Below are 26,839 nucleotides of genomic sequence, written 5' to 3'. Positions count from 1 at the left end.
ATAATACAACTGAGACCTTAATGCTATATATTTTCAGTCATATAACTAGTAAGTGGTAGAAACCCACTTGGTTCCAGATTTTATGGTTCAGTGCTCTTTATATTATACCACACCTGCTTCTCTAAAGAAAATATTACTCTAAAAGGTACATAAAACAAGTATTTAGATAATTAATGAATGAAAAAGTATTTATTAAGTGCTTACTATGTGTTAAGCACTGTGCTAAGCATTGGAAGTAAAAACACAAAAAAATTAAGATAATTCCTTGCCTCCAGGAGATTTCTAATTAAGGAGATACAACACATAAAGGAGAGTCATGGTCAGGAGGAATATTTTAACTTAGAAAATTACTGAGATGGTGAGTGGAATCACATATTGACACTTTTTTCCCTCCTAATAGCAATGATAGTACAGCTAGGTTCTGATTAGTGGGAATGAATCCCATAATGTGGTAGCAAGTATTTGAATTCATACTTTTATGCTTATGCAAAAATATGGTAATTGGTTCCAGCCCAGTGAAAATATGCAGCATGGATTTGAATAATTAGACCACTTCAGGTTGTAAATATGTTATTTGTACTAATAGGGACTTAGGTACTGATTTGATTATGGTTTCAAGAATAGGAGTTGGGGAGGTGGACAGTTGGAAAGAAAAGGCAGATATAATAGCAAGGTGGTTCATAACAAAAAGTCTAGGGAGCAAAGTAAAATAGGACTTGAGTTTTCCTAGATATTCTGGGTTGTGTGAGGCAATGCCTATGAGGTCAGCAGGGCCTCATGGTAGTTCCATAGCTGAAGTCCTCTAGGGCACAGTCTCTGGTTTAGTCAGTAAGGGAAACTGTTGAAAAGATAACCAGGGTTTAAAGTCTTATGAAAATGCATCAAAAAGTAGTATAGTTCTCTCTTCCCCCCCAAAATACAACCCCATAAACAACTGGAATTGATCAAGGACATAGAAGAAGGCTATGAATAATTTTTTTGTTGTTGTTGCCTATTTTCAAAGCCAGGTATGAAAAGAAGCAAAATGGCCAAGTGTGCACACATGTGCCATAAATTTCTCTTGAATAGGTTTATTATAGTGTCTACGATGAAGCTTCTTTTTCCCCTACCCCTAACTTACTTCCCTCTTTTCTCAATTTCTCCTTCCCCATTCCATTTTCCCTTTCCTTTCTTTTAATTTCAGTGTTTCATTGTTTATTTCAGTTGTGTCTGACTCTTTGTTACTCCTTTTTGGGGTTTTCTTGGCAAAGATACTGGGGTGGTATGCCATTTCCTTCTCCAGCTCATTTTACATATGAGAAAACTGATATAGATAGAGTTAAGTGATTTTCCCAGAGTCACACAACCACTATCTGAGGCTGGATTTGAACTTGGGTCTTCCTGACTCCAGGCCCAGAATTCTATCAACTATACAACCTAGCTGCCCCATATAATGTCTCCCATATAATTCTTTTATACTAATACCCTTTGAGAGGCAATGAGGTGTAGTGCAGAGGTGGATTGAATCCCTTTCTCCAGCACATACTAGTTGTGTGACCTCTCAGTGCTGACCTGTTTTGGCAGTTGGGTTTTTCATTGGGGGTGGAGGTCGTTCCTTATACTAATTAAGTCATAGGTCCAGTCCCTATTCCCAAGCCTATTGATATTCACTCTGCTTCACGAATGGACAGTCTGGTACAGCAGGAAGAACATTGACCTTTGAGTTAAAAAAACCAGATTTCATGCTTTAATTCTAACACTTGCAAGCTACATGACTGTGACCAGATGAATTAATTTCTCTGAAACATAGTTAACTGAGTAATAACATGGTGATTATGATACCCCTACTACTTACCACTGTCTATTGCACAGGGTTGTTCTGAACCTGAAATGGGATGCTCTAGGCACACAGCATATTCATGTAAACAAATGTAATGAAAAGAAAAGCCTTTTTGGGGGGAATTTTGGGGGCATTTTTCTCTTTGAACCCCTTTGGGAAAAGTTTGTGAATAAAGCTTATTCCAAGATTGGAGAAAGAAAAAACGAAGCAGAAACACTGGGATGCAATTTCAGAAATCTGTTGACTGTACGTCCTCTGCCTGTTCCAAGAAATTCACATTTGGATTTCAGTACAGCTACAAAGTTATGGTAGGGATTTCCAGCACTTTTTTGGAAGTAAATTTGCTTGATACCAACATAAGACTTGCCAAGGCTCGGCAGGCCAAATCCCAGTTCTGGAAAATGTGAGAACCAAGAGATCAGCAGTTAAACGACAAGGAAGGACTGTATCACTTTCATTTCTCCAAGGAAACAAATTCTACCTAACAGTCTATTGGGTCATTTCGAACACAACCAATAATCTTTTAAAAATGGAATGTCTCTTTTGTGGCATTTTATAGGGTATGTAACATTTAATGATGTAAATGTACTATCACATTCCACCCATTGAATTCTGGCTAGAATGTTTTTAGCTTTTCAGACTTAATTGTAGCTGGCCAGACATGTTCAATTATATTTACCTTTAGCAAAGAAAACACTTTCCCAGTGTGTACTGAAAAAAGTTAGGAATTTAGTTAGCCCATAGCTAGCCCTTGTCAATGGCATCCCAATGCAACAAGCAAATTTGAGAGGAAACAAGTGATTTGGGTCATAAAAAAATTACTGACTTTGGAATCAGAAGACCCACTTTCAGGGTCTAGTTCTGCTATTAGTGATGGGATTTTAGTTGTCACATGACTTCATGACATCTCAGTGTCTTTAGATGTAAAATTGTGATCATTATGTAAAATCTCCTCTGGGCCTCACTCTCTCCTCATACTGAACAGGTTGGATCCCCAGAAGGTAACTGATTACTCTTACTGTTAAGATTATATAGATAAACCTGAAGGGCTAGAGTTCCTAGCACAGTTGTTCAGAAGTTCACATTCATGTACTCCCCAATTGCATTCAACCAGTTAACATTGTTCCAATATCAATTACCAATTAATATCACTTAGCTTCTACATAGAGCTATTTACTGAGGAAGTATAGCAAAGTACAAGCTCCTTAACTCCCCAACCATGAGGTACATTTTTCCTCCTGCAAATACAAAATATTCCTGAGGAGAGGGGGCTCAGATTTGAATCATAAACGTACCGAAAAACAAATGTAGGGAACGTGTGTGGAAAGAGGTACTTCATGGACCTGTTTTTTTTTTTTAACCATTGAGGAATTCCCATCAAAGTCATTTCTGGGTGTTGTGTAGTTCTCCAGGAGGCATGTCTGATTCTCCTCTGGGACTTTCTCTGTAATGTCCAAGAAGCTCACTTAGCCCTGGACTTCACACTTCACACTCTTCCTTGTGATTCTTTCCAGAACCTTCATTTTAAGGACACTCCAGCTCTCCATGTCTTTATTCCCCACAAATTTGCACTCCTGAATCTACTTCTGTACTTTCTCAACAATGCTCCTAAGCTGGGTGCCTTCATTCCACCCACTCTTTCCAGCTTCCTTTTATGTGTTATCTAGCCTCAGAATATATGCTCCTAAAAGGCAGTGACTGTCTTTCTGTTTGTATTTGTATTTTTAGCACTTAGCACAGTGACTGGCACATAGTAAGTGCTTAATAAATTCTTGTTGACTGACGGATGCTTTTAAGACATAGTGTGTCAGCTGTTATATGCATTCTTTGCTACACTGGGTTAAGTAGTTAGCTTCTCAAGACTGCCTTTTTCACCAGACTCAGGACCTGTGGCTAATAGCAAACTCTGCTAGTAGCTCTAGTTTCTGGACCTCTGGTGTCTCTTCTGACCTTTAAAAGCTCGCATGGAGTTGTACCTGGTTTGTTCTATCTCTGAATGTTTGTTTGTTCTATCTCTGAATGCTAATTCACCTAGGATCAGGATAGAATAAATAAAACAGATGAAAGTAATAGAATCTTGATGCATTCAAGACACATGATGGCCATATAGAAGATAGGGTCTGATATACATTCCTCACCAGGAAGCCAACAACAGTTCTTCCTCTTCAAGTAAAAGCCACCAGGAAGAAGGAGAAATTGTTTGCTTGAACCTTTTTTTTTTTTTGCATATTCAGTTTTGACTCAGAAGTCCTCTAAAAGACTTTTATTCACCATGAAATAAATAGACAAGCAACAGTCAGAGAGTACTTATGTGGGCTGTGCAGTCACAGGAAGACCTCTCCATTACATATTCCCAGAAGCAGACTCACCAAGCCTCCACATGGATTAGGACCAGGCAGAACATATTACACATACTAGATGGAATGTACCTCCATTGGCCAGTCCCTCCTTACCATTAGATGATAGGTTTAGAGTAGACGGGTGATTAATTCATGTTCTAAACTTCCTTCCCCCTTCAGTCATTCACACTACTTCTTTCCCTTTCCCTCTCTTCAGAAAACTTTCACTCACAACTTATTGAGAATACAGGGGCCATCTAACATGGGCTCTCTTCTCCCTGATTCTCCTCAAATCAGTCAGTCAAGGAATTATCAACAAATATTTACATGTTTACTATGTGCCAGGCACTGTGGTTGGGCTTGAGGATAAAAAGACAAAAATGAAACCATGCCTGTCCTCAAGATTGATTTTATTTGAGAGAGATAGTTGAACCATAGGTTCAACTTTTGTCTCTATCTCCATGAAGAGGTATGCATGCATGAATGGATGATTCCATTAGTAAACTTTAAGTAAATACCTATTATATGTCAGACACTATGAAAAGTGCCTCTCAAGGAGCTCACCTTCTAGTGGAGAAGACATCACACATGGGAGGTTTCAGGTGCAAGTCTGATGGAAGATCCGTGGTCTTCAGCACTGACAAAGCAGATAGATATTAATCCCTTTTCTTTAATCATACTGGTTCCTAAGATTTAACCATATGACAATGCTAAGGATTTTGATTACTAGAATTTTCTTTTCTGGATCTTCAGTAGCTCTGGCTGTAATATCTGCAGGAATAGTTGACAGGCTGCTAGCAGTTGCCAGAGGGTGCTTCCTAAGATGATGGTTAAGGGCATTGGGCTAGAAGCATTGCTATTCACAAGTCTCTTAATTTCAGGATCTGTTGCTGTTTCCAACAAGGTTTGAGGGGAGATGGTGGTCAAAGTGGTGGTGATTTGACTTGTTTGGCACATGCTACTTCCTGTCTCTCCCTTAGGGTGCTCTACTTCATCAGTTAGGATAGTTGGTCTACCTTGTGTGTAGTTGGCAATTGGTGGAGATGGCTTTCCTCTTTTCCACAGGAGTGGCTTCCTGGATGACCCTGGTGAAGGCTGGTCTGGAGACATGTAGTGGTCTGGGAAGTGCTGCCACCTCTAGGGCTCCTGTACCTATGATTTTTTTTATCTTAAAATGACCAGTCTTAGCAAAATGCCTGACACACAGTATATACTTATTAAAATTATGTTGAATTGAATACCTGACCTGTCTGCAAATGAGATAATGTATGTGAAAGTGCTTCTTTAACTATGAAGTATTATAGAAATGTAATGTACTAATCTCTACAGTACTTATGTTAGTTAAATCATCAGTAGAAGTTGTAGATAAAAATTTAGCAGAAGTTACCATGGGTGCATTAGAATAAAAAATCACAGGCAAAGTAGAAATGCAAGTTTTTTCTTAAAGAAACATAGATTGGGTAGCTGGGTGGTACAGGGGACAGAGCACCAACCCCTGGAGTCAGGAGGACCTAAGTTCAAATCTGGCCTGGGGTATGGCCTGGGCAAGTCACGTCATCACAATTGCCTCCAAGGGAAAAATAAACATAGAAACACAGATCTGGATCAGAGCTGCAAGAATCATTTGGTCTAGGAAAAATGGTCTTTTGGTCTAGTTCCTTGCTTTTCAGGAGCTCAATGGCCAGTTGCTTTAGACAAGATTATTGTCTGTCCTATTTCTAAAAATTCTCATTAATGAAGATTATGTTATCTCCTTTCAGTTCTTAATTACCCACATAATGAAGATTAAAAAAAATCTGAGTTCTAGAAGTTAAATCCATTTATTCTTGGTTGATCCTCTGTGAAGAGAGAATAGAATTGTAAAAAAAAATCCCCTATGATATGGAGTCTAAAATCCAAGGTTAAAACCCTTGCTCAGCTACTTTAGTCATGTGATATTGATTAAATCATTTTACTTTGCTCTACCTCAGTTTCTTCAACTGAAAAATGATATGGTTGGATTAAATTATCTTTAAGGTACTTTCTATTTCAACTCTAAAAAACTATGATCAATATCCCTCTCATGGTTATTAATCCATTTATATATAGTAATAAAATCATCTTCTTCTTTAGATTAAACAATCCTAATTTCTTTTGGTCTTATTCACAGGTTATTCTCTAGACCCATAGAATTTGATTCTGGAACTGATTAGAGATTTCTGCTTTTCAAGAAAAAAAATTGTTGAGGGATTTTTTTTTTACTCTAAGGACTGTAGTATATGTTAGGTATATGACTTTCTCACTGGAAAATCTTGAGGTTAGACCCTGGGCTTTTTACTAAAAATGAGACAGCAGATCCTTCTCTTATGATGTAGCCCCTTACCAGAGGACTCTAGCTTGGACTTAGTAAGCAGTAGCATCAAACACATCCCAGAGGAGAACAAGATGTGGGAAGCAGAGGAAATATGTAAAAACCAAGGAAGGAAACATGGAACAGTAGAGTACATGTAACAGGATGTGGTCCTGCAAGAAACAAACCCCATGAGAGCAAAGAAATGACATTATCAGAAGGTATCAGTGACTTACAGCATCCTATCTCATAGAAGTATGAGTTGCTCTTCTGTGCATACGCTTTGAGAATGTGGTCTACATATGTTCCTGTTCTCTAGCCACATGTGATCCCTATGTGGGCCCTTCCTCGGTTAGGTACTGGTCACTCATGTTCCATATATGTGTACCCTTCCACGACTGTGTCTGGATACATATGTTTCCTATGTATATGTCTCTCCATATGTGTACTCTGTCTACTTGTGTATTTATGTGTTTCTTCCGCTTGTGTGTCCTGCCCACACACATTTCCTATCTTTGCAATTCCCCACAAATATTCCTTTGGCAAGTTTGGTGTTCCCTTGATGGTGTGGTGTGCATATTTATGAGAGAGTATGCTTAAGGTAGAAAGTAGAAATATGTTATACTTCTCTTTTTTTCTATGTTATTTCATAGGTCATGTGACCTCCCATCCCTTGAGCCCTCACTTCTCTTTGAAGTCATCCCCCCTGTAGTAGCCCCTTTCTCTTCTCCCCATTTTGACCTCTTGGTGAACCAATCCAACTATACACTGTCTTCTCTTGAATTCCTAGCTTCTTTATCATGTGCCCAATCAAGTCTCAACCTTGGATCATCCACATCATTCATTGTTTTCATTCCTATACACATGCTATTGAACAAAAGTAGAGAAAATAATGCAACTGTTCTGGTTGGGTCCTCTACAAATTTATGTTATATAACCTCAACTGGGCCCTCACTGCTACTTGGCAATCCTTCTATATTTCCTTTATCAAACTCACTATCCCACTCTTCACAGTGGTTCTTTCAAACTTCACATGCTCTCACCCTCTTAAATGAGAATTGTACCTCAAATTTTTCCGAAAAACATTGAGGTCATTTGCTGTGACCACCCCTCTTTCAGATGTCCTATCACTCTTATGCCTTCTTTTACATTGTCATCCTTCATCCCTGTCTTACATAAAGATATGGTCTTCCACATTCCTTCCCTATGCCCATATCTTTTTAATGTCAATATTCTTCTGATCATGCTATGTGGATATGATTTATGGACTCTCACATACTCCAAATAATTAAAATAGTAGATTATTGAAAGGGCATTGGAAAAATAATTTTACATAGATCCATATATATTTATTTTTAAAAAGGGGATTGGAGATACCTATTATGGCAGTAAATAGACCACAGCATTTTATGAATAAAATCTTTTTTCATGAGAAATCATTTGAGGCAATAAAAACACCAAAATGGAAATGTATGACTGGAAAAGGAGGTAGGAAGTTGTGGAGCAAGATCAATAGATAACAGAGTGATAGTTCAAGTGCTGCATTGGTCTCCATGAAATATTCAAAGACCTACAGAAAGAACTCCAGGATGCTGAGTTGATCTGCTTTGGAGGAATTGTGGAAGGCTGCAGATAACTGCACAGAATGAGAAGTAATGGAAGGATTGTAATCTATCCTGTTGAAGGATGTGCTCACATCAATGGTATTATAAATTCATTGAAGAATTGAGATTATTTCTTAAATTGAGAAAGATTAGGACATAGTACTCTTAATACTCAATAATTAATAACAATACTCAATAAATGTCAGATAGATATAATAATTTGTTTCCTGAACATAAACTTATCATTGCAGTAAAGTATATTGTGTTTTCTTTTTTGCTCAATGCAATATATTACTGAGGTATAGTCAATTTATTGTCCAGTATAGCACCCAGACATTTATCTTAGACTTTATGCATTTTGTATCTATGTAGTTAGAATAATTCATTGCATGTTGAGTTGACTTCCTCCTAGCTTAACACTCAATTTGTGATGGAGAATTTTGAAGGGGCTGGTCACATAGCAAGAGGAAAAGATATCTATGGACAGCTTTTGTGTTCCATTAATATCCTTGAAATGTTAAAGAATATGAGGAAGGCCCTCTAGTAATTAGCTGAACATCTATTATGGTGAACTTACAGGAGTTAAATGGAAATGAGTCAACATTGACCAAATAAAAACTGATGAGTTGTGGTAGGCATTATTGGAGGGAATATTCAATTACATCACATTGAAGTATTGGAAATAGTTCAATATCAAAAGAAGTCATGTTATCAAAAAGAGAGATGACTTTGAATCATAATGGTCCATGTATACCTATATAATTAATTTACTTTGTTTTTATGTCAATAGGCTTCTGGAAAAAAATTTGATAGAAGCTCTGGTCTTTTAACCATATTAATGTCAGTTAAAATCAGATCATAACTCTAAATAATTGAAAAAAAATATCAGTTGCTCATGGGTAGACTGAGCTAATATAATAAAAATGATAATTCTACTAAAATTAATTTACTTATTCAGTGCCATACCAAAGTACCAAAAAATATTTTATAGAGATAGAAAAAATAATAACAAAATTCATATGGAAGAAGAAAAGATCAAGTTTATCAAGGGAATTAATGAAAAATATGCAAAGGAAGGTGGCCTAGCCATACCAGATTTAAAACAGCAATAAAGCAGTATCATTAAAACTATTTGGTACTGGCTAAGAAAGAGTGGTGGATCAATGGAATAGGTTAGGTACACAAGACACAATGAATCCAGCTTCTGGGATAATAACTCATTATTTGATAAAAATTGCTGGGAAAACTGGAAAATAGTGATTTAGACAAAAAGGGTGATATAAACAAGTTAGGAGATCAAGAAATAGTTTACCTGTCAGATCTATGGAGAAAGGAAAAAAAATGACCAAATAAATAGAGAACATTATGAAATACAAAATGGAAAATTTTGATTACATTAAATTAAAAAAAATCACACAAACAAAACCAATGCAACCAATATTAAAGGAAAGAATAAAGCTGGGAAAAAAATTTTTTAGCCAGTGTTTCTGATAAAGGCCTGATTTCTAAAATATATAGAGAAATGAATAAAATTCACAAGAATACAAGTCATTCCCCAACTGATAAATGGTGAAAGGATATGAACAGGTAGTTTTCAGAGGAAGAAATTAAAGCTATCTATAGTCATATGAAAAAAATGCTCTAAATCACTGTCTAATTGATTAGAGAAATTCAAATAAAACAAAACCTCTGAGGTACCACCTCACACCAGTCAGATTGGCTAATATGGCAAAAAAGGAAAATAATAAATGTTGGAGATGTGGGAAAACTGGAACACTAATGAATTGTTGGTGGTATGGGGAACTGATCCAACCATTCTGTAGAGCAATTTGGAATAATTTCCAAAGGGCTATAAAAGTGTGCGTACCATTTGATCCAGCAATACCACTTCTAGGTCTGTATCCCCAAGAGATCATTAAAAGGGGAAAGGACCCACATGTACAAAAATCTTTAAAGCTGCTCTTTTTATTGTTGCAAAGAATTGGAAATTGAGGGGATGCCCATCAATTGGAGAATGACTGAAAAAGTTGTGGTATATGAATGTAAAGGAATACTATTGTGCTATAAAAAATTATGACTAGGCAGATTTCAGAAAAACCTGGATGTATATGAACTGATGCTGAGTAAGGTGAGCATAACCAGGAGAACATTGTACATAGTAACAGCAACATTGTGCAATGATACGGTTTGATAGAGTTAGCTTGTCTCAGTAACACAATGATCTAAGGCAATTCCAAGAGACTCATGATGGAAAATGATATCCATATCCAGATAAAGAACTATGTATGCAAATTGAATATAAATTGAAACATAAAATTTTCTCTCTTTTGTTTGTTTTTTTTCTTTTTCATGGTTTTTCCCTGTTATTCTGATTCTTTTTTCACATAAGTAATATGAATATATGTTTAATATGATTGAACATATATAACCTACATCAGATTGCTTGCTGTCTTGGAGAGGGAGGGAGAAAAAAATTGGCACTCAAAATCTTATAAAAGTGAATGTTGGGGAGGCTAGGTGGCACAGTGGGCACCAGAAGGGCACCAGACCTTCCATCAGGAGGACCTGGGTTCAGATCTGGCCTCAGACACTTCACACACACACACACACACACACACACACACAAACACTAGCCATGTGACCTTGGGCAAGTCACTTAACCCCAATTGCCCTCCCAAAAAAAGGCAAAAAAAGTGAATGTTGAAAACTATCCTTACATATAATTGGAAAAATAAAATACTATTAAGTGGAAAAAATGAAATCAGATCATCAATTTGCAAGCTACCTTGTGAACAAATGATTATCTTTCTCAATCTTTTCAAGTCTGACTGACTCTATGGGACATTTTTGGAAAGACACAGACAACAATTTTGAAAGATGAGAAGGTTGTGGGTTGTGAAAGGGTTGTAATATCTCTATATTTGAATTAGAGATGTATAAAAATGGAACAGGCTTTCTGGAGGTAGTAGCTTTCCTCTCTTTGGAGATCTTTGAGAAAAGTCTCCTGAACACTTAGGTATACTATGGAAAGGATTCTAATGTCAAATATGGTTGGACCAGTTGACCACTGAGGTACCTTCCTTTTTCTGAAATTTTGTGATTCTGTGGGTGGAAAGAGTGCATACATCAATGGGATCACAGATCCGTTGAAGCTACTTGTCGAAATTAGTTCTTAAACAATCAAACAAAAAATATTAGGGCCTATTTGGTATCATTAAAAGCACAATTAAAAAAATAAAAGGACACATTGATCAGGATTGTTAAGCCCTTATTTTCCATTTCAACAACAGCCAACATGGTTTTAAAAAAAAAAAGAATGGATTTGAGTTGCAACAGGAGGAATTTATTTCACACAGAGAAAGAACATCCTGACTAACAATGTGCTGGCGTCATGCTCATTACCAAACACGCTTAAGCAATCTCCTTAATTATGTGTATATGTGCATGTGTCAGTTTTCTAAGTTAGAGTGAGATACCTATGTGGGCCTCACAGGGCAGGTATAACTTGTTTAGAATGAGGTGACTATCCCACCTTTTAAATGACCATGAAATATAGTCTTATTTGGATATTAGAGTCAGGAAGACCAAAATTCACACCTTGTCTCAGACACTAGCTGTATGACCTTGGGTAAATCACTTAACCCCTGTTTTCTACAGTTTTATATAAAATGGAAATAATAACAACACCTCTTTCCCAGGGTTGTTGTGAGGATAAAATGAGATAATATTAGTGAAGTACTTAGCCCAGAGCCTGGTACATGGTGCTTTTGTTGCTCAGCTGTATCTGTTTTCTATGTGACCTCATCGTCCATGTGGTTTTCTTGGCAAAGATACTGGAGTGGTTTGCATTTCCTTCTTCAGTGTGCACCCATTTTACAGACCACAGGAAAAACACAATCCATTGGGGTGCATCCTTGATGGAGGATTTATTAAAAGTTTTGAACTAGAACGAGTCTAGGATTGGCACATCTATATTTCTGTGTGTGTGTGTGTGTGTTTGAGTGTAATTATGAAAACAATGATCTTTACAAGTATTTAAGTAAGTAACCTATTTTTAAGTACTCTGGAGACAATATGTTTTAGTAGAAAGATCTTTGCTTGGATCTGTCTCAAGCTGATGCCCCCAGAATTTAAATCTGATAATGTAACAAAATGAGATACTCATAGATAATTTACCAGCTAACCAAAGGAGATTAACCCAGCCATAATAGGGGGAGTATATTGAGTAAGAATATGCATTGAGGATATCTTGGGTGTATTGAGCTGAATGCAGCAATCTTGCCTCTGATTTGCCCACGGTAGTGTGGTTGCAAAGCATGAGAGAGTAGCTGGAGTTCCTGCCTTTTTTGTACTCAGACAACCAGGAAGTAATGTCACCAACCCAATCCTTTAGATCATCAAGCAATTAAATCTCATGGATTGTTTCAATATAAAAAAATAGCTACCCCAAACTACATGATAGGGGCCTTTAGCATTCATCCTACTATAAATAGCTAATAGAAGGGAGGGGTTTTAGGTATAGTACTTGATTTCCTTTCAGGTATGCTGCCTGACTACCAAACGATCTCATGCACCTTTGTTAATTCATACCACTGACATTAGTTCACAGGATCATATCTCTACAATCGGAAGGATTTCTAGGGGTCATCAAGTCTACTGCCTCCTTTTCTTTTAGAGATAAACTGAGCTCAGGAGATGATAAGCAAATCATCTAAGATCACATAAGTTGTAAGTAACAGGGTGGGGGGGGGGTGAATTTAAGTTAATGTCCTCTGGCTCCAAAATCAACTATCTTTCTATTGAAACCTGCTATCACCAGAGTACTTAAAAATAGGCTACTTAAATACTTGCAAAGATCCATGTTCTCATCATCACATAGGCATATACACACACAGACACACAGACACATATTCCTGATGACAGTGCCAATATTAGACTCTAGGTATAGTTCAAATATTTTAATAAATCCTCCATAAATAATCCACCCCATTGGATTGTTTTTCCTGTAGTTCATTTATAGCATTTCAAGGGTATTAGCAAAGTGGTTCAATTACACATCTTTCATCCTTCACTCTTGCTGCATGACCATTTTACTCCCTTTTCCAGTCATCCACACTTCTGATGATGTATTTGTTGTTTCCTATGGAGCAATGCCTTGCTGGTTATATTGACAGACATTTCTACTGATGCTGTGTCTTTTCACTACTCTTTGAATCATCTGCAATTTTGACTTTTCTGATATTGTGGTATTCTGTGATTCTCAGGTCTATGACCTTACCAGCAGTGCACTAATGTTAAAAAGTTGGACTTTCATTGACTTCCTTCTCTTTTAAGCAGCCAGGTGCCAAGCCACCATTGATAGAGTGCTGAGCTTCTCTCCTTCATATTCACCTCTGGGCCCAATCTGGGTAGCCTATTTGTGGTACTTTTCTAGGATGCAAATGCTAATTGACTGATTTAATAGACTTTCTCTTAATTGCATTTTTATAATTTGCTTAATATTCATTTTTATCCTTTTTTGTTTTTCCAGCATGGGTATTCAATTCAAACTCTTTCAAAATGACTGTGGATTTCAATTAATAAGCTCAATGCCATTACTCTTAGCATTATGTGTCAACTGAGAAGTTATGGAACTTTGCCATTGATAAAGCATTTATTAAGTACTTTTTATATGCCAAGCATTTTATTAAGTGTCGAGTATACAGTTACAAGCAAGCAAGATAGTCTTTGCTCTCAAGGAGATACACTTTAATGGGGCAAGACTACAGATACAGGGGTGCTGGGAAGTGGGGAGGGAGAAAGGGTAGCAATATTATGCCATGGTGAAGAAACTGTAGAAAGTGGTTTTAAGGCCTGGATGCCTTCAGATAAAGCAAAAAGTTCACCTATCAGATCTGGGAAAACCAGGGGGTGGAATCCAAGTTTCTAGTAGTGTAGAGATGGTCAGAGAATGAACCATGGTAGGGAGACAATGGGAAGTGATAAGGGAATCCTATTTGAACAAGTGCATCCAAGGGTACCCTCTAGGACACTGACAAAATCCTCAAATGAACTGAAGAAGTCATGGTATTAAAAGGTCAGAAATGATCATTTTAAGACTGACTATCCTAATATCAGCTCATACACCAAATGCCTAGAATATATAGTTACTGAGTGAATCTAGCTTTCTAATTTGCAAACTACAGTCAGCAGTCTTATGATAGTTGAGACTGTGGATGATATAATTTTTATTTTTGGGCAATATGTTTTGAACTAGGTGACCAAAAAGTTTAATTCTCTTGTGTAAAGCTTCACTGTTGAAAATTGCCTGGCATCATAAAAATAAAGCAAAATTTATTTAAAAATAAAGTTTATTTATATCTAGGTTTCTTTCAAGGTGAATTTCTTCATACAATCTATGCTCATGATAAAGCAATCTGACTGTATTTAAAAAAAATTCTGACCCAATTGAAATTGATTCTCTACCAACTCCATTGAGTACCAATGCCATGGCCCCTATCAACTAGGCCAAATCAGACAATAAACATGTTTCTCTAGTCTAACTCCTCAGTTGATTGAGGGACTTTTATAATGTTCTTGCCTCAGTTTGAGCAGAAAAATAAATTCCAAAATTACAGGGTCTCCTGGATTTCTTCACCCAGTTCCGTCTGCAAATGGAAGTAAATTTATGCATTTTCTGTGTAACTGAGACTCACATTAATAAAGTGTTTACTCAATGTTTCCAAGAACCAAAAAGGAGTTATATAGTGATTACCATGGCAACTATTGGCTCAGGAATAAATTTAAGCTCAATAGCCTTTAATTCTTCTCAAATTATCCATTTGGATTTTGTTCTAATCTTATTTCATTCCAGCATGACATAGCTATAGACTAGAATTCTATTTCCTTGGCACAAAGCATTTGACTTAAAATGCCAGTATTTCTAGCGGGTTGAAGACAGTGTACATAGTCCATTTAAAGTGGACTCTGGCTTTAGAACAATTTGAATAATTGGTTTTATGTGACCATCTATTTAGTTTGAGGCTGGAGTGGGGGGGGACTTAAAGGGCAGTCATCCCAGGCAACAAATACAAATGAAATTAAAATATGGAAATAATTTCATTACAAAATGAAATTATTGATTTTGAAAATATATTGTAATTACAATAGGCTATTAGATAATTGTGAGTGGATGATTGAATCCTTGTTTCACCAAAGTCTACCAATTGTCACACAATTAGTTGAAGGTTCTGGATCACTGTCACATTAATAACCTCCATCCTGGAGGGAAATGTATGATTCAAATATCAGAGACATATTTGTTCTTTCTTGCCTTTCTGTTTGTGTCTACTTTCACTATTTTATTTAATATGTTGTAAACAAAAATTTCCTTTAAAGGAGGCCTTTAGGGATTTGCTTCTTCTGGGAGCCTACGTAAGATTGTACTTAATAGGTTAAGAATATGGATCATGCCATTTTATTGAGTCATGAGACTCCCACAGGAGTTCAACCAAATGAGATGCAATAGATTTAAAACCAGCCAATTGGGGACTTGAACTTGGTAAATCAAGGTCAAATCTCAGCAGGACAGAGGAACACCTCAATTTGCTGATAGGATAAATGGTCACACATTCACATCTGGACTTCATGTGGATATTAACTCAGTAATTAGCAGCAGCCCCTGTTCAGCTACATTCCTACATCTGGGAATGAAACATCACTGGAACTAAAAATAAAGACACAGAGAGAAGACCAAGAAAAAAAATACTTGCAGCCAAATAGTGTAGTTGCTTGAATTGTAAATTAAAGGGTCATGTCAACCTGTTTGGGAGTGAAAACATATTTTCCCTAGAGAAAAAGGCACCCAAGACAATATGCAGAGGATACCTTGTAAGTTGGCATTTCATTATGAATTCAGGGATAAAGAAGATTAAGAATTTAAAACATGCCTTAGTGATTTAGGACTTCAATAGTGTTTTTGAAAAAGATAGATATTTACACAGATATTATACTTCCTATCCAACAGGATGCATAAGACATCAATTGATGGCATCATTGCTCTCTTTCACCAATGTGAAATTCACAATATGTAACAAGTTACATTTTAGGCTAAGAAAGTAGGGATTACCTATATAGGGATAGTATGGCCAATCTGGTCTGACACTTTGCTCCTTTTTGTCCTTAACACACTCAAGCACTTTCATACTCTCTCTTAACTTTTGAGTCTCTAGGAAGAATATGCTATACTATGCTTTTCTAAATGTTGTAGAGTAAGTACCATATGCTAACTAAGGAGGCTTATCTTTTAATTGGCTATAGAATAAGTCACAGATGAGGAACACAAGTCAGGACCTGTGCCTCATAGCAAGAAAGGCTGTTGTGGAATGCTTGCCGGAGACTTGAACTTTGGCTGGCAATCCTCCCTGGGCTAGCTAGAAACAGCCTGGTAATTGCATGGACCATTGACAAAATAGGCTTCAAGGGAAGAGGAAGACCAAAACTTGGGCCATCTTTTTTTCCATAGGATTTGGCTGTTTAACTTTGAGGGTGGCCTTGACCAACTGAGGAAAAGAAGTCACTTATTAAGTGCCCAAAGTCTAGAGTTCCCTTTAATTGATGACTTTTGTTATTGTCTTATAGGCTGTGTCTCCACGGTGCCAAAACAACTAATCAAAAAATGAAAATTTAGCATTTCACCTAGCTTATTGTTCTCCCCATTGTCAAAAATGGTTTGACTTAATTTCCTAAGTGGAAATGCTTTGGCATCATAAAGACAGCCTGTGCCTAATATCACAGGGAAAGTTTGAAAGATAAAATAGAGTATAATATATCCAACTTGGGCCAATGGGGCTAATTCTATCTTTTTTGATATTTTTATATCCCTGGCTATTTCAGAATATTGTAACCAAAACACTATTGCTCATTTGACACTATTGACTATTTCTGCCCCCTCCTCCAGGCTGTTTCATTTGCTCTCATCTTTATCAGATTAAAAAAATCCATCCTTACCTTCCATCTTCATCCTTGACTTCCTCACTTCCTACATCTTCTATATTTATCCATTTGACCATACCACTTGGTAATTATTAAGTACTCTGTGTTTTGAAATTATTATTTTTTTTAAAGCAATCGGGGTTAAGTAACTTGCTCAAGGTTACATGGCCAGCCATTTCTGGGTGTGGTGCTGAGTATCTGAGCCCGGATTTGATCCAGGTCATCCCAACACTGGAGCCGGTGCTCTTACTCGCTGAGCCACCTGGCCGCCCCTAAGCAATTGGGGTTAAGTAACTTGCTCAAGGTTACACGGCCAGGTGTTTCTGGGTGGGTGCTAAGTATCTGAGCCCAGGATTCGATCTCCAGGTCTTCTCAACACTGGAGCCGGTGCTCTTACTTGCTGTGCTACCAGGCCGCCCCTGTGTTTTGAAATTATTTTGTATTACTTCATATGTATTTATCTGTAAATATATGGAAGTCTAGCCCACTGCCTATTGCAACACACACATGTATGCACACCCACAAACACAAGGAGTAAAATGAGAGCTCCTTGAAGACAAGGGCTTTTTGAGATATATCAGCATTTTCTTTTTCTTGCTTGGAAGCAGGCCTCCATTCCAAGCTATCACCTCACTGCCCTTGTACTCTCCCTTTGCCTCCTTTTCCTTCATATACTGTTTTCCTCACCTACCCATATCTCAACCTTAAACTCCTCCCTAGTGTCCCCTGTCTCTGATAGGTGAACCTTTTGCCTTATCTTGCTTGATCTTCATGACACTACCTGGCTTTCTACACACCATGCATTTGTACTTGTCTCTCCCACTCACAGGGCTGTTATGAGGATCAAATGAGATAATATATGTAAATTGCTTTTTAAATCTTAAAAGTGCTGTACAAATTCCAGCAGTCATTTATCATTTTCAGTTTTGGTCACACCATCCATTTGGTTCAACTCACATCCTAAAGGAATTCCACTCCAACAATGCCAAGTGGTCATCAAGCCTCAGTGTGAAGATCTCCAACTAAAGGACAACCTACTACTTTCCAAGATAGCCCATCTCACCACTCTGAGGCATTCTTGAATCCAGTTAGCCCCCCACCTCCAATCTATCTTCCATACAGCTGCCAAAGCGATATTCCTAAAGTGCAGGTCTGATTATGTCACTCTTCTGTTCAATAAGTTTGAGTAGTTTTTCATTAGTTTCAGTTTAAAATACAACTTTTAACCTCTGTTTATCATTTAAGGCCTCTCTCAAGCTGTCTGTGGTCTATTTTTCCAGATTGATCATACATTACTCCTCATGCCCTTTATCTTCTGGTAAACTGGCCTACTTGCTGTTTTCCTGCTGCCTCCTGTGCCTTTGTAAAAACTGTTTTCCATGACTAGAATGTTCTCTCTTTTTTCAGTTGTATCTTTTGAAACTCCTAGCTCTCTTCTAGGCTCACCTCTTGATAGAGACCTCTTGCCAACTGAACACTGTATATTTTGTGTATATACATCACATATTTATCTGTAAATATTCTGTCTCTCTCTTGTAAAATGTTACCCTCAACAGCAGAGACTATCTCCCTTTTGTTGTATCCAAAGTATCTGGATACCATGTAAAAAAGTACCTGGACCATGTGATAGGTAGTTAAAAAGTGGTTGTTGGTTAATTGGTTTCTGTGTTCTCAATGCTATGACACGTTATTCACCTAAGACCTGAAAGGGACCTCTGAATTTATCTAAAATAGATAATTTTCTCATTTCACAAATGAGGAAGCTGAGGCTTAGAGAGGTTGAGAATTAGAAAGTCATACTTTCTGCTATGCTATGCTTAGAACTGTGGGTTCCTTTTAGAACAGGTTTTGTAAAAACATATTCAGAAGCAACTAAGCATCAAAAGTTATGTAAAGTCATTGAAAATGGGTCAAATGAAGGTTAAAAATGAATCGATAGACAGTATTCAATTTTCCTTTCCTCTTTTGCCCAATCTCTAAGAAAGTGCCTTGAACATAGTAGCCAAGAAATTGATGTTTGTTGAATGCATGAATAAAGTGTTATGTGATCCAAATAAGAGTGGAATTTATCAAAATAATTGTCTTCAAGTATCTGAAAGATTATGAAAGAATATATAATAGTTTTTTTTCTCTTCCACAAAGGGAGAGGAAAAAAAAGAGTTAAAAGCAAAAGTATTTTTAAAAAATCAGATGTATTCTGTTAGACCCAAAGAAATTTTCCTTAGCCATAAGAATAATTTTATCATTTCAATAAGTAATCAGAGGAGATGATGGTTTCCATTGTTAGAGATATTGAAAACTATGATAAACAACAGTATTTTAAATATGGTTTTGGTATTGCTGTACCTCTTATGATCCTCTATAGGTCTAAAAGTTTAGATTTTTGTACACCAGATTCCATACTAACCTTTCAACTTTGTCACTGATTCTAATATTATTGTATCCTTTATGATTTCATTTAATTTTAATCACTTTTATATCATGTTAATATCATTACTGTCAATGAAGAGATGAACTTTTTTCCTACCTAATATGAAGTCAGCGACCTATAACCTCTGAGTCAGATATAGTTGACATAATACTGAAGAGGCTTAAAAGATATTGTTAAGGATGTAGCTAGGCTATTCCTTGCCTTGGACAGAGAACTCATCTCCCAAGTCCTTTGGTTGTCTGTACCCAAGATCTCATGCAGCTAATAGCAAAGACTAATGCACAAGACTTTTCCACACACACACAAAAGGGCACGACTTAGGAAAAACCATTAGGTAACTAAATAATGCTATATTACTCTGCCACAAAGAGGTCTCATCTGCTTCTCTTGAAATCTCTCCTTCTAGTGTAATTCGTTCTAAAGATCAAGTATATGCATTAGTTTTGGAATACCAAACCAGAGACCTCACTCAGCCCTCCCTGTTTTTATCTGCAGCTTATAGGCAGACTCATTGGTAGAAAAGCTGATGACCTTGTTAGGGATTTTGGCGGCAGCTGCTGCCTTCTTGCTCCCATAGTTCAACTGTCCTGTCTCTCTGCTGTGATAACAAATAATGAGTTTAATCTTGTTAGCTCTTGACATACAAGGAAGGTCATGGAATCTTTATCCCTGTAGATAAGTAAAAATAGGACAGTCAGCAATCTTTCTTAGTTTGGGCACTGAGCTTCCTTGAGGCTTGGGGATTTGACCAAATAATCTTTTGAGACTCATTCCTCATGGATCATTCTGAGATTGTATGATACGTTGATTTTAGCAACGAATAAATTTTTAACTATTTTGAAGTGTGAACTTTATAAATGGGAGATACTTATGGCAATGCATTTTTTTTTTAGTTGATGTTATGTGTTTAAGAAGAAAAGGAGAAAAACACTTTGGGATCTTATTGGGACTTATAAAGTCATTACTATTGTAACAGAAAGCAAAGAATAACAGTTTTTTATGCATATCTGTAACACATCATAGTTCCCTCCCAGCCTTAACCTTCCAATAGAATATAGAAAATATTTTGCCAAGTTTGGGACCCATTTTGGACCTGTGGTTTCTAAATTTCAAGCTCAGATCGAACACTTTGTGTTTAACCTTGTTTGCTTTTGGCCAAAGTGGCTTCCTGTTTCTAAGAAAGAAAAATGGGCCAAAAGTCCTCTTTAAAAAGATCATAAAGTCTCTCCAACATTTAGTGTCTCTCACTGCACAATGGTCTGATGAGTTAAGTGTAAATGAATCAGAAACATGTAAACTAAATTTACCTTTTAAATGTACATGGATTTAGGAATTAAGGGGAGTAGGGAACTTTTTGAGAAGAAGACTTGGCAAAAGACTCTTCTGGTATTGCCAAACCCAAGTGTTTAAAAAACATTGTTGCTAGAGACATATGAGGAACCCAAAAAACTTGTTCAGTTTTTGCCTCTCCCTAGTTTTTTCTCCTTATAATTTTGTTGTACTTATTCCCACAGCCAACTTCAAATGACCCCAAAAAATCAGGGCAGCTAAAAAGTTTGCTTAAACTTCTTAATACTTTTAATCCTTACTTGTTATAATTTGATTACTGAGACAGATTTTTCTCTGTGGGCCTCCTATTAAATCACTTTCAAGTTGAAACAAACCAGAAATCCTTTTAACTCCACAGAGCTAGCATTCATTCTGAGCTGTTCAGATTTTGTGCAGAGACTGTCGAATATCTCTTTTTAAATGATGGAAAGGAACCTAGAGGCTACTTTGATGGTACCATTCTACCCAACTAAAGGGATTCCAATAAATAAATAACCGTTATGTTTTAGTTCTACTATTCAGGTTAATACCTGAATTTGCTACTCCAATTCCTTCAGATTTTTTTGAATCAGTGATGGAGTTCCCTCTGAAAGTAATATTTGGGCTAAGAGTTTATCCTGTGTTACTCAGTGGGGAAAAAGAAAATAAAAACAAGGAAAAAGTGAATGCTGCCCTGTAATTGTAAAGAAGAGATTCTGGCCTAAACCTATTGTTAAATTCTTGTAGTTGTAAATAATTTGCTAATTTTAATATATGTTTTGTTTTTATGTAATGTTTTTAAGTTGTATTATTTATTTAGAGGTCAATAGACTGTGTAAGTAAATTAGAAATAGCTAGAGAGTAGGTATTGCTATTATTATTATTCTTAGTTATAATTAATAATAATAATCTCCTCAAAGCCCAATCTGCCATCCATATAGGATAGGGGAAGTGGAAAAGTAGGAGAATGCCAACTAGGGTAATGCCAACTAGGGAACTTAGTGTGCTTTGGGATCATTGTGGTTATTTTGAAGCTCTGAGAGAAATTTTTAAATGATGTTAAATTGGGCTCTGGTGATACTGCTGGTGAGATTAGTATCCCATGCAATATGTATTAAAGTTGATGGAAAAGAGGGTTTTCATAGTTCCTAAGGTAGCTTTTCTTAAATTCCTTGATGATAAGCTTTATGCAGGAAATAGCAGAGTAAGTGGCACTCTCTTTTATTCTGTTATAACAAGAGGGCAAGATAAACTAGGACAAAGAGGAAGTGTCAACATCCCATCTGTTGGATTTGCATCTTCAGGAGAGAAGATGACCACTAAGGAGGAAATATCCACATTTGATGGACTAATGAAATGCATGCTTTTATTATGCTGCAGGACCATATCATAAAAATGTCAGAAATAGACCCATTATAGGACAGGATTTCATACTTTTTGCTTTTTGTCAATGAGATCTTCAGCTCAGAGTCTCAGGACAATGTATTGCTGATTAGTGAAGGAAAATCATCAGAAATAACTTTATCTTGAAGCCAAGATGAACTAAAATAAATTAAATTTAGAACTGACTAAAATCTGAATAGGGGAAAATTGAAGAAGCTGAGATTACTGAAATTGCTGTTTGTCCTTCATTCTCAATGAGGATCACGACATCAGGGAGGTGATGACGTAACACGCAAATGAATTGGATTTAAGTGAGGAAGGGCTGTACAAAGTCACCAGCCTCACTTTCTCCTCCAAAGTCATTTAGTTACAGTGACCAGGTATGGATCAGGACACCTAGAGATGGCCCAGGTAGTCCTTGGCCTTTTCAAGGTAAGGTCTTTAACAGGTCTCAGTTTGACTGAAAGTTTTCACTTAAAACAAACACCAGAAATTATATCTAAAGAGCAAGTAGTTGACAACAATATTGATGTCTCAAATAACTTTGGAAAGGAAATGGTTCTGCTTTGAGTTGAATTTTGAAAAGCCCTTTTTGAGTTTGGTATCATGAACCTAACTAGCAGACCAGCTATACCAAAACAGAATAATTCAAGAAAGCTGCCATTTGCCATAATCATCACAAAAGAACCCTTTCTCTCATAATATTGGACAGAAAGTATAAGGATATTTTAGAACTTGCTTATAAAATTATATGTGAAACTAATTTTTGTGGCAAAGAACCATAGAAAATGAGAGCTATGAAGGAACATTCCTAAAGACAGGATTCGAATGCTGTCATAGCAGAAATAACTTGAGAGGACCCTTGGAGAGCAGTGGAAAGACATTGGAAGATTACATCAAAATCTAGCTGACATGCCCTATAGAAAATTTCAATCCATGTTGCCCAAATAAAAGCAATGTAAAAATATACAGAATGGAATCTGAGAAATAAAAGCATACCACAAATCCTATATATTTTAAATTAGTAATTGAATAGTCAATGAACATTTGTTAAGTACCTGTTTTGTGGTAGGCACTGTGTCAAACAATGGTAATAAAAATACAAAGAGATGATAGCCCCTGCCCTCGAGGAGCTTCCAATCTAGTGGTGAAAAGACAACAAACAAAAGAAAGCTGAAAAGTGGGATGGGGACAGAGGAGCAGGAGAGAAGATGCAAGACACAAAGGTGAAGTTAGGGATGGCCCAGACTAGTGCAGCCAAGTGAAAAATGAGTTGATGTTTGAATTGAGCTCTCTTTTTAAATGGAGGTTTGGAGCCCCACTCTCTAATCAGAGAGGCAGAAGGTGATGATAATGTTTTACAGGATGGTGAGGAAATTAAAAAAAAATGCATGAATGCAATGCATGAAGTCAAAACAGTACAACAAACAAAATACACAATTCAACATCAATCAAAATATTTAGTGCAGATGCTTGAGAAGCAAAGAAAACAGAGGCAAGAGAGACCCCATGGAGAGGATATGGAAAATGTCTTATCATCTATATAGTTTCAAGAAGTCCAACAAAACAAAAACTCATGTTGGATTTAATGTGAACCAGAGCCCGTGCACTGTTAATATATGAACAATTGAACAGTTATATCAAGCCAGATGAATGAAACTAAATCTCCTCTACAAAAATGGAGAGCAGCAGGGCCAATTAAGGTCCATAATTATTAGCTCAAACACTTCTCAATGCCTCAGGTATGAAGAGCACAGTACTTTACCAGCTTCCCCAGATACAAATGTGATCTTACTTTTCTTAATCTAAGACATCACTAACTCTTACTAAAAGATGAGAGCACTACTGACTCCTCCAAATATCTATCAATTATATATTCATGCACCATTAGCAGATCACATCATTAAAAAAAACAACCTTGTAAAATCCTTTATAAGAGAACAACATATTGACCAAGGAGCAGAAGGCTGTGCCATTAAGTCCCGGAGGTATAAAAAGCAGCTTTCTGATTCTGTAATTATTGAACAAGTCACCTGAAAATATTATAACATTTATACTTTTAAAATTGATTATTGCAAAATCTTTGACAAATTTGTACTTATGGCTTAGTCAAGTACACAAATATATAAAGTAAGTCCATATATACTGAGAATTCTAGAGTATACGACCTATATATAGAAAACTGTTTTCCATTTAATGTATTGTTTTTGCTGTTGTTTAGACATTTTCACTTGTGTCTAACTGTTGGGTTTTTCTTGGCAAAGATATTAGAGTGGTTTGCCATGTTTTTTCTCCAGCTCATTTTACAATGAGGAAACTGAGGCAAATAGGGTTAAGTGACTTGCCTATGGTCACACAGCTAATACATGTCTGAGGTCAAATTTGAACTCAGTTCTTCCTGACTCCAGGCTTAGCACTCTATCCACTGAGCCACCTAGCTTCCCTATTTAGTACCTTCCATGATCTAAATAATATCAAGAGCAAATTAAACGTGTCTTCTTTCAGGGATATAGTTTAAATATTTTGGGTCTGCTTATCTTTAGACCCATTAGCATTTTTCCTAAATAGAAGTGAATATGCCTTCTAAGTCAAAGAATGCCAAAACATCTTACTAATCACTCAATGTGCATAGATAATGCCTACCTTAATAGTTCCACTTAAAACATTTAACAGAATGGCATCCTTCTCTAAGGATATCAAAATATCCTTTGGGTTCAAGTATAAAATTCTTAATGTATACTAAAGAATGTTTGAAAATGAAGTCTTTGTGTTTGAATCTGGAGGTCAATCAGAATGATCCAACAGATGAAAGTGATACTTTTAGATACCTTCATGTCCTCGAGAAAGACATATTGAGCCATCATCATCATCATCATCATCACCATCACCATCATCATCATTGTCATCATCATCATAATTGTCATCATCATCATTGTCACAATCATCATCTTGATAATAATTAAATAGCTAGCATCTTATATAACCCTTTAAATTTTGCAAAACATTTTACAAATATCTCATTTTATCCTCATAATAATACTGGGAAGTAGGTGATATTATTATCCTGATTTTATAGGTAATGAAACTGAGGGTCATGCAATTAGTATCTTTGTGACCAGATTTGAGTGGAGATCTTCCAAATTTCAGGACCTTACTCCAGTATCTAGGACTACACTCCAATATCTAGTTGCCTCTAAAATATTGTCATCTGATCCTCACAATAACTCTGGGAGGTAGGTGCTATTATCACCCCCATTTTATAGATACTAACACTGAGGCTGACAGGTTGTCATTTGCAAGGTCATAACAATCGTAAGTATCAAAGACCATATTTTAACTTTGGTCTTCTTGAGCCCTGGTCCTGTCCTCTATCCACTGTGCCATTTAGCTATCAAGGAGAAAACTGCAGTATATGTTAAGAGACTTATTGGAATCAAGGAATCCAAGCTCAATGAAAAGCACATGTTTGAAGCAATTAGCATCTACATAATCTCAGTCTTTACACAGACTTTTGGAACTATAAAATGAACTCTGATTTCAAAAGTTTTCTAACAAAAACCTGTACAACATTAACAGAATACAGGATCTGGTCACCTTAAAGTAGCTGTGGAATGATAACACTAATAAAACAAAAAGGAAAGGAATGATAGATATTTTCAGAAATTTACAGAAATACTTGTGGAACAAGCAGCCATCAGTTCCCTGAGCCAAAGTAAAGTCTGACAGCCAGGGCATGCCAATAGATTTATAAAATAGAACAAAGTTGTTAGACTCTGCATGTAGCCTTATGAAATGGCTCACAACCAAGAGTGGAATCAAAAGGCCTCCAAGGGTCACATCCACATGAACACAACCAGCAATATGTTGACAAGGAAGCATTGTCAAACAATGGCTGAGTCATGTGGATTTGTTTATAGAAATGTGGGATTTATGATGACAATTCGGAACCAGATTATTTATACCAGTAAAGACAGATTGGTTATCATTAAGGATCCTGGACTTATTGACCAATGAAGATAAGATAAATAATAGAAACTGTGCAATACATTACTGAAAGGTGCAAAATATTAGTCACCTACCAGATGTTGAGCAAGATATGATTTAGTAGCAAGAATTATGTGCTTAAAAATTCATTGTTGTTCATAAAGTAGATGACAAATATCTGCTTAAGAATTCAAGAAACAAACTCCATTAGTACCCTACCATTATCACAGATAAAACCATTGCTCAGAATTGTTCCCATATGCTATTGATTCCCAAAATTTTAAGAATATTTTGAATAGATGCAGCCATGCAAAATGTTCATATTCTCCAAGTTATATCAAAATCATATAGGGACAGGGTGAGGTGCAGATTATCCCTAATTACCTTCCTGCTACTAGATTCACCCAGAGGTGATTTCAGTAAGCCAGCAAAAGATGAGTTTATATTTAAAAAATTTTATTAAAGGACAAAAAGTAGTTATTTCACCCACCTACGCAGCAGTTCCCAGAACATTAAATATTGAGTAATGGAGGTCCATTTCTGTCAACTCCTTTCAAAAAGATAGGAAAAAGGCAAATAAGAAAAAAACCAAACCCTGACATTTATATTATCTTGTAAGGTTTACAAAGTATTTTGCATACATTATCATTTGGATATCACAATAACCCT

This window comes from Petaurus breviceps, unplaced genomic scaffold (assembly GCF_028583685.1).
Source record: "Petaurus breviceps papuanus isolate PSGF00001 unplaced genomic scaffold, PetGlider_PUasm1.0 90977, whole genome shotgun sequence".
In the NCBI taxonomy this organism is placed as follows: Eukaryota; Metazoa; Chordata; class Mammalia; order Diprotodontia; family Petauridae; genus Petaurus; species Petaurus breviceps.
The sequence above is the reverse complement of the archived record's forward strand: the minus strand, read 5'-3'. Positions refer to the sequence as shown.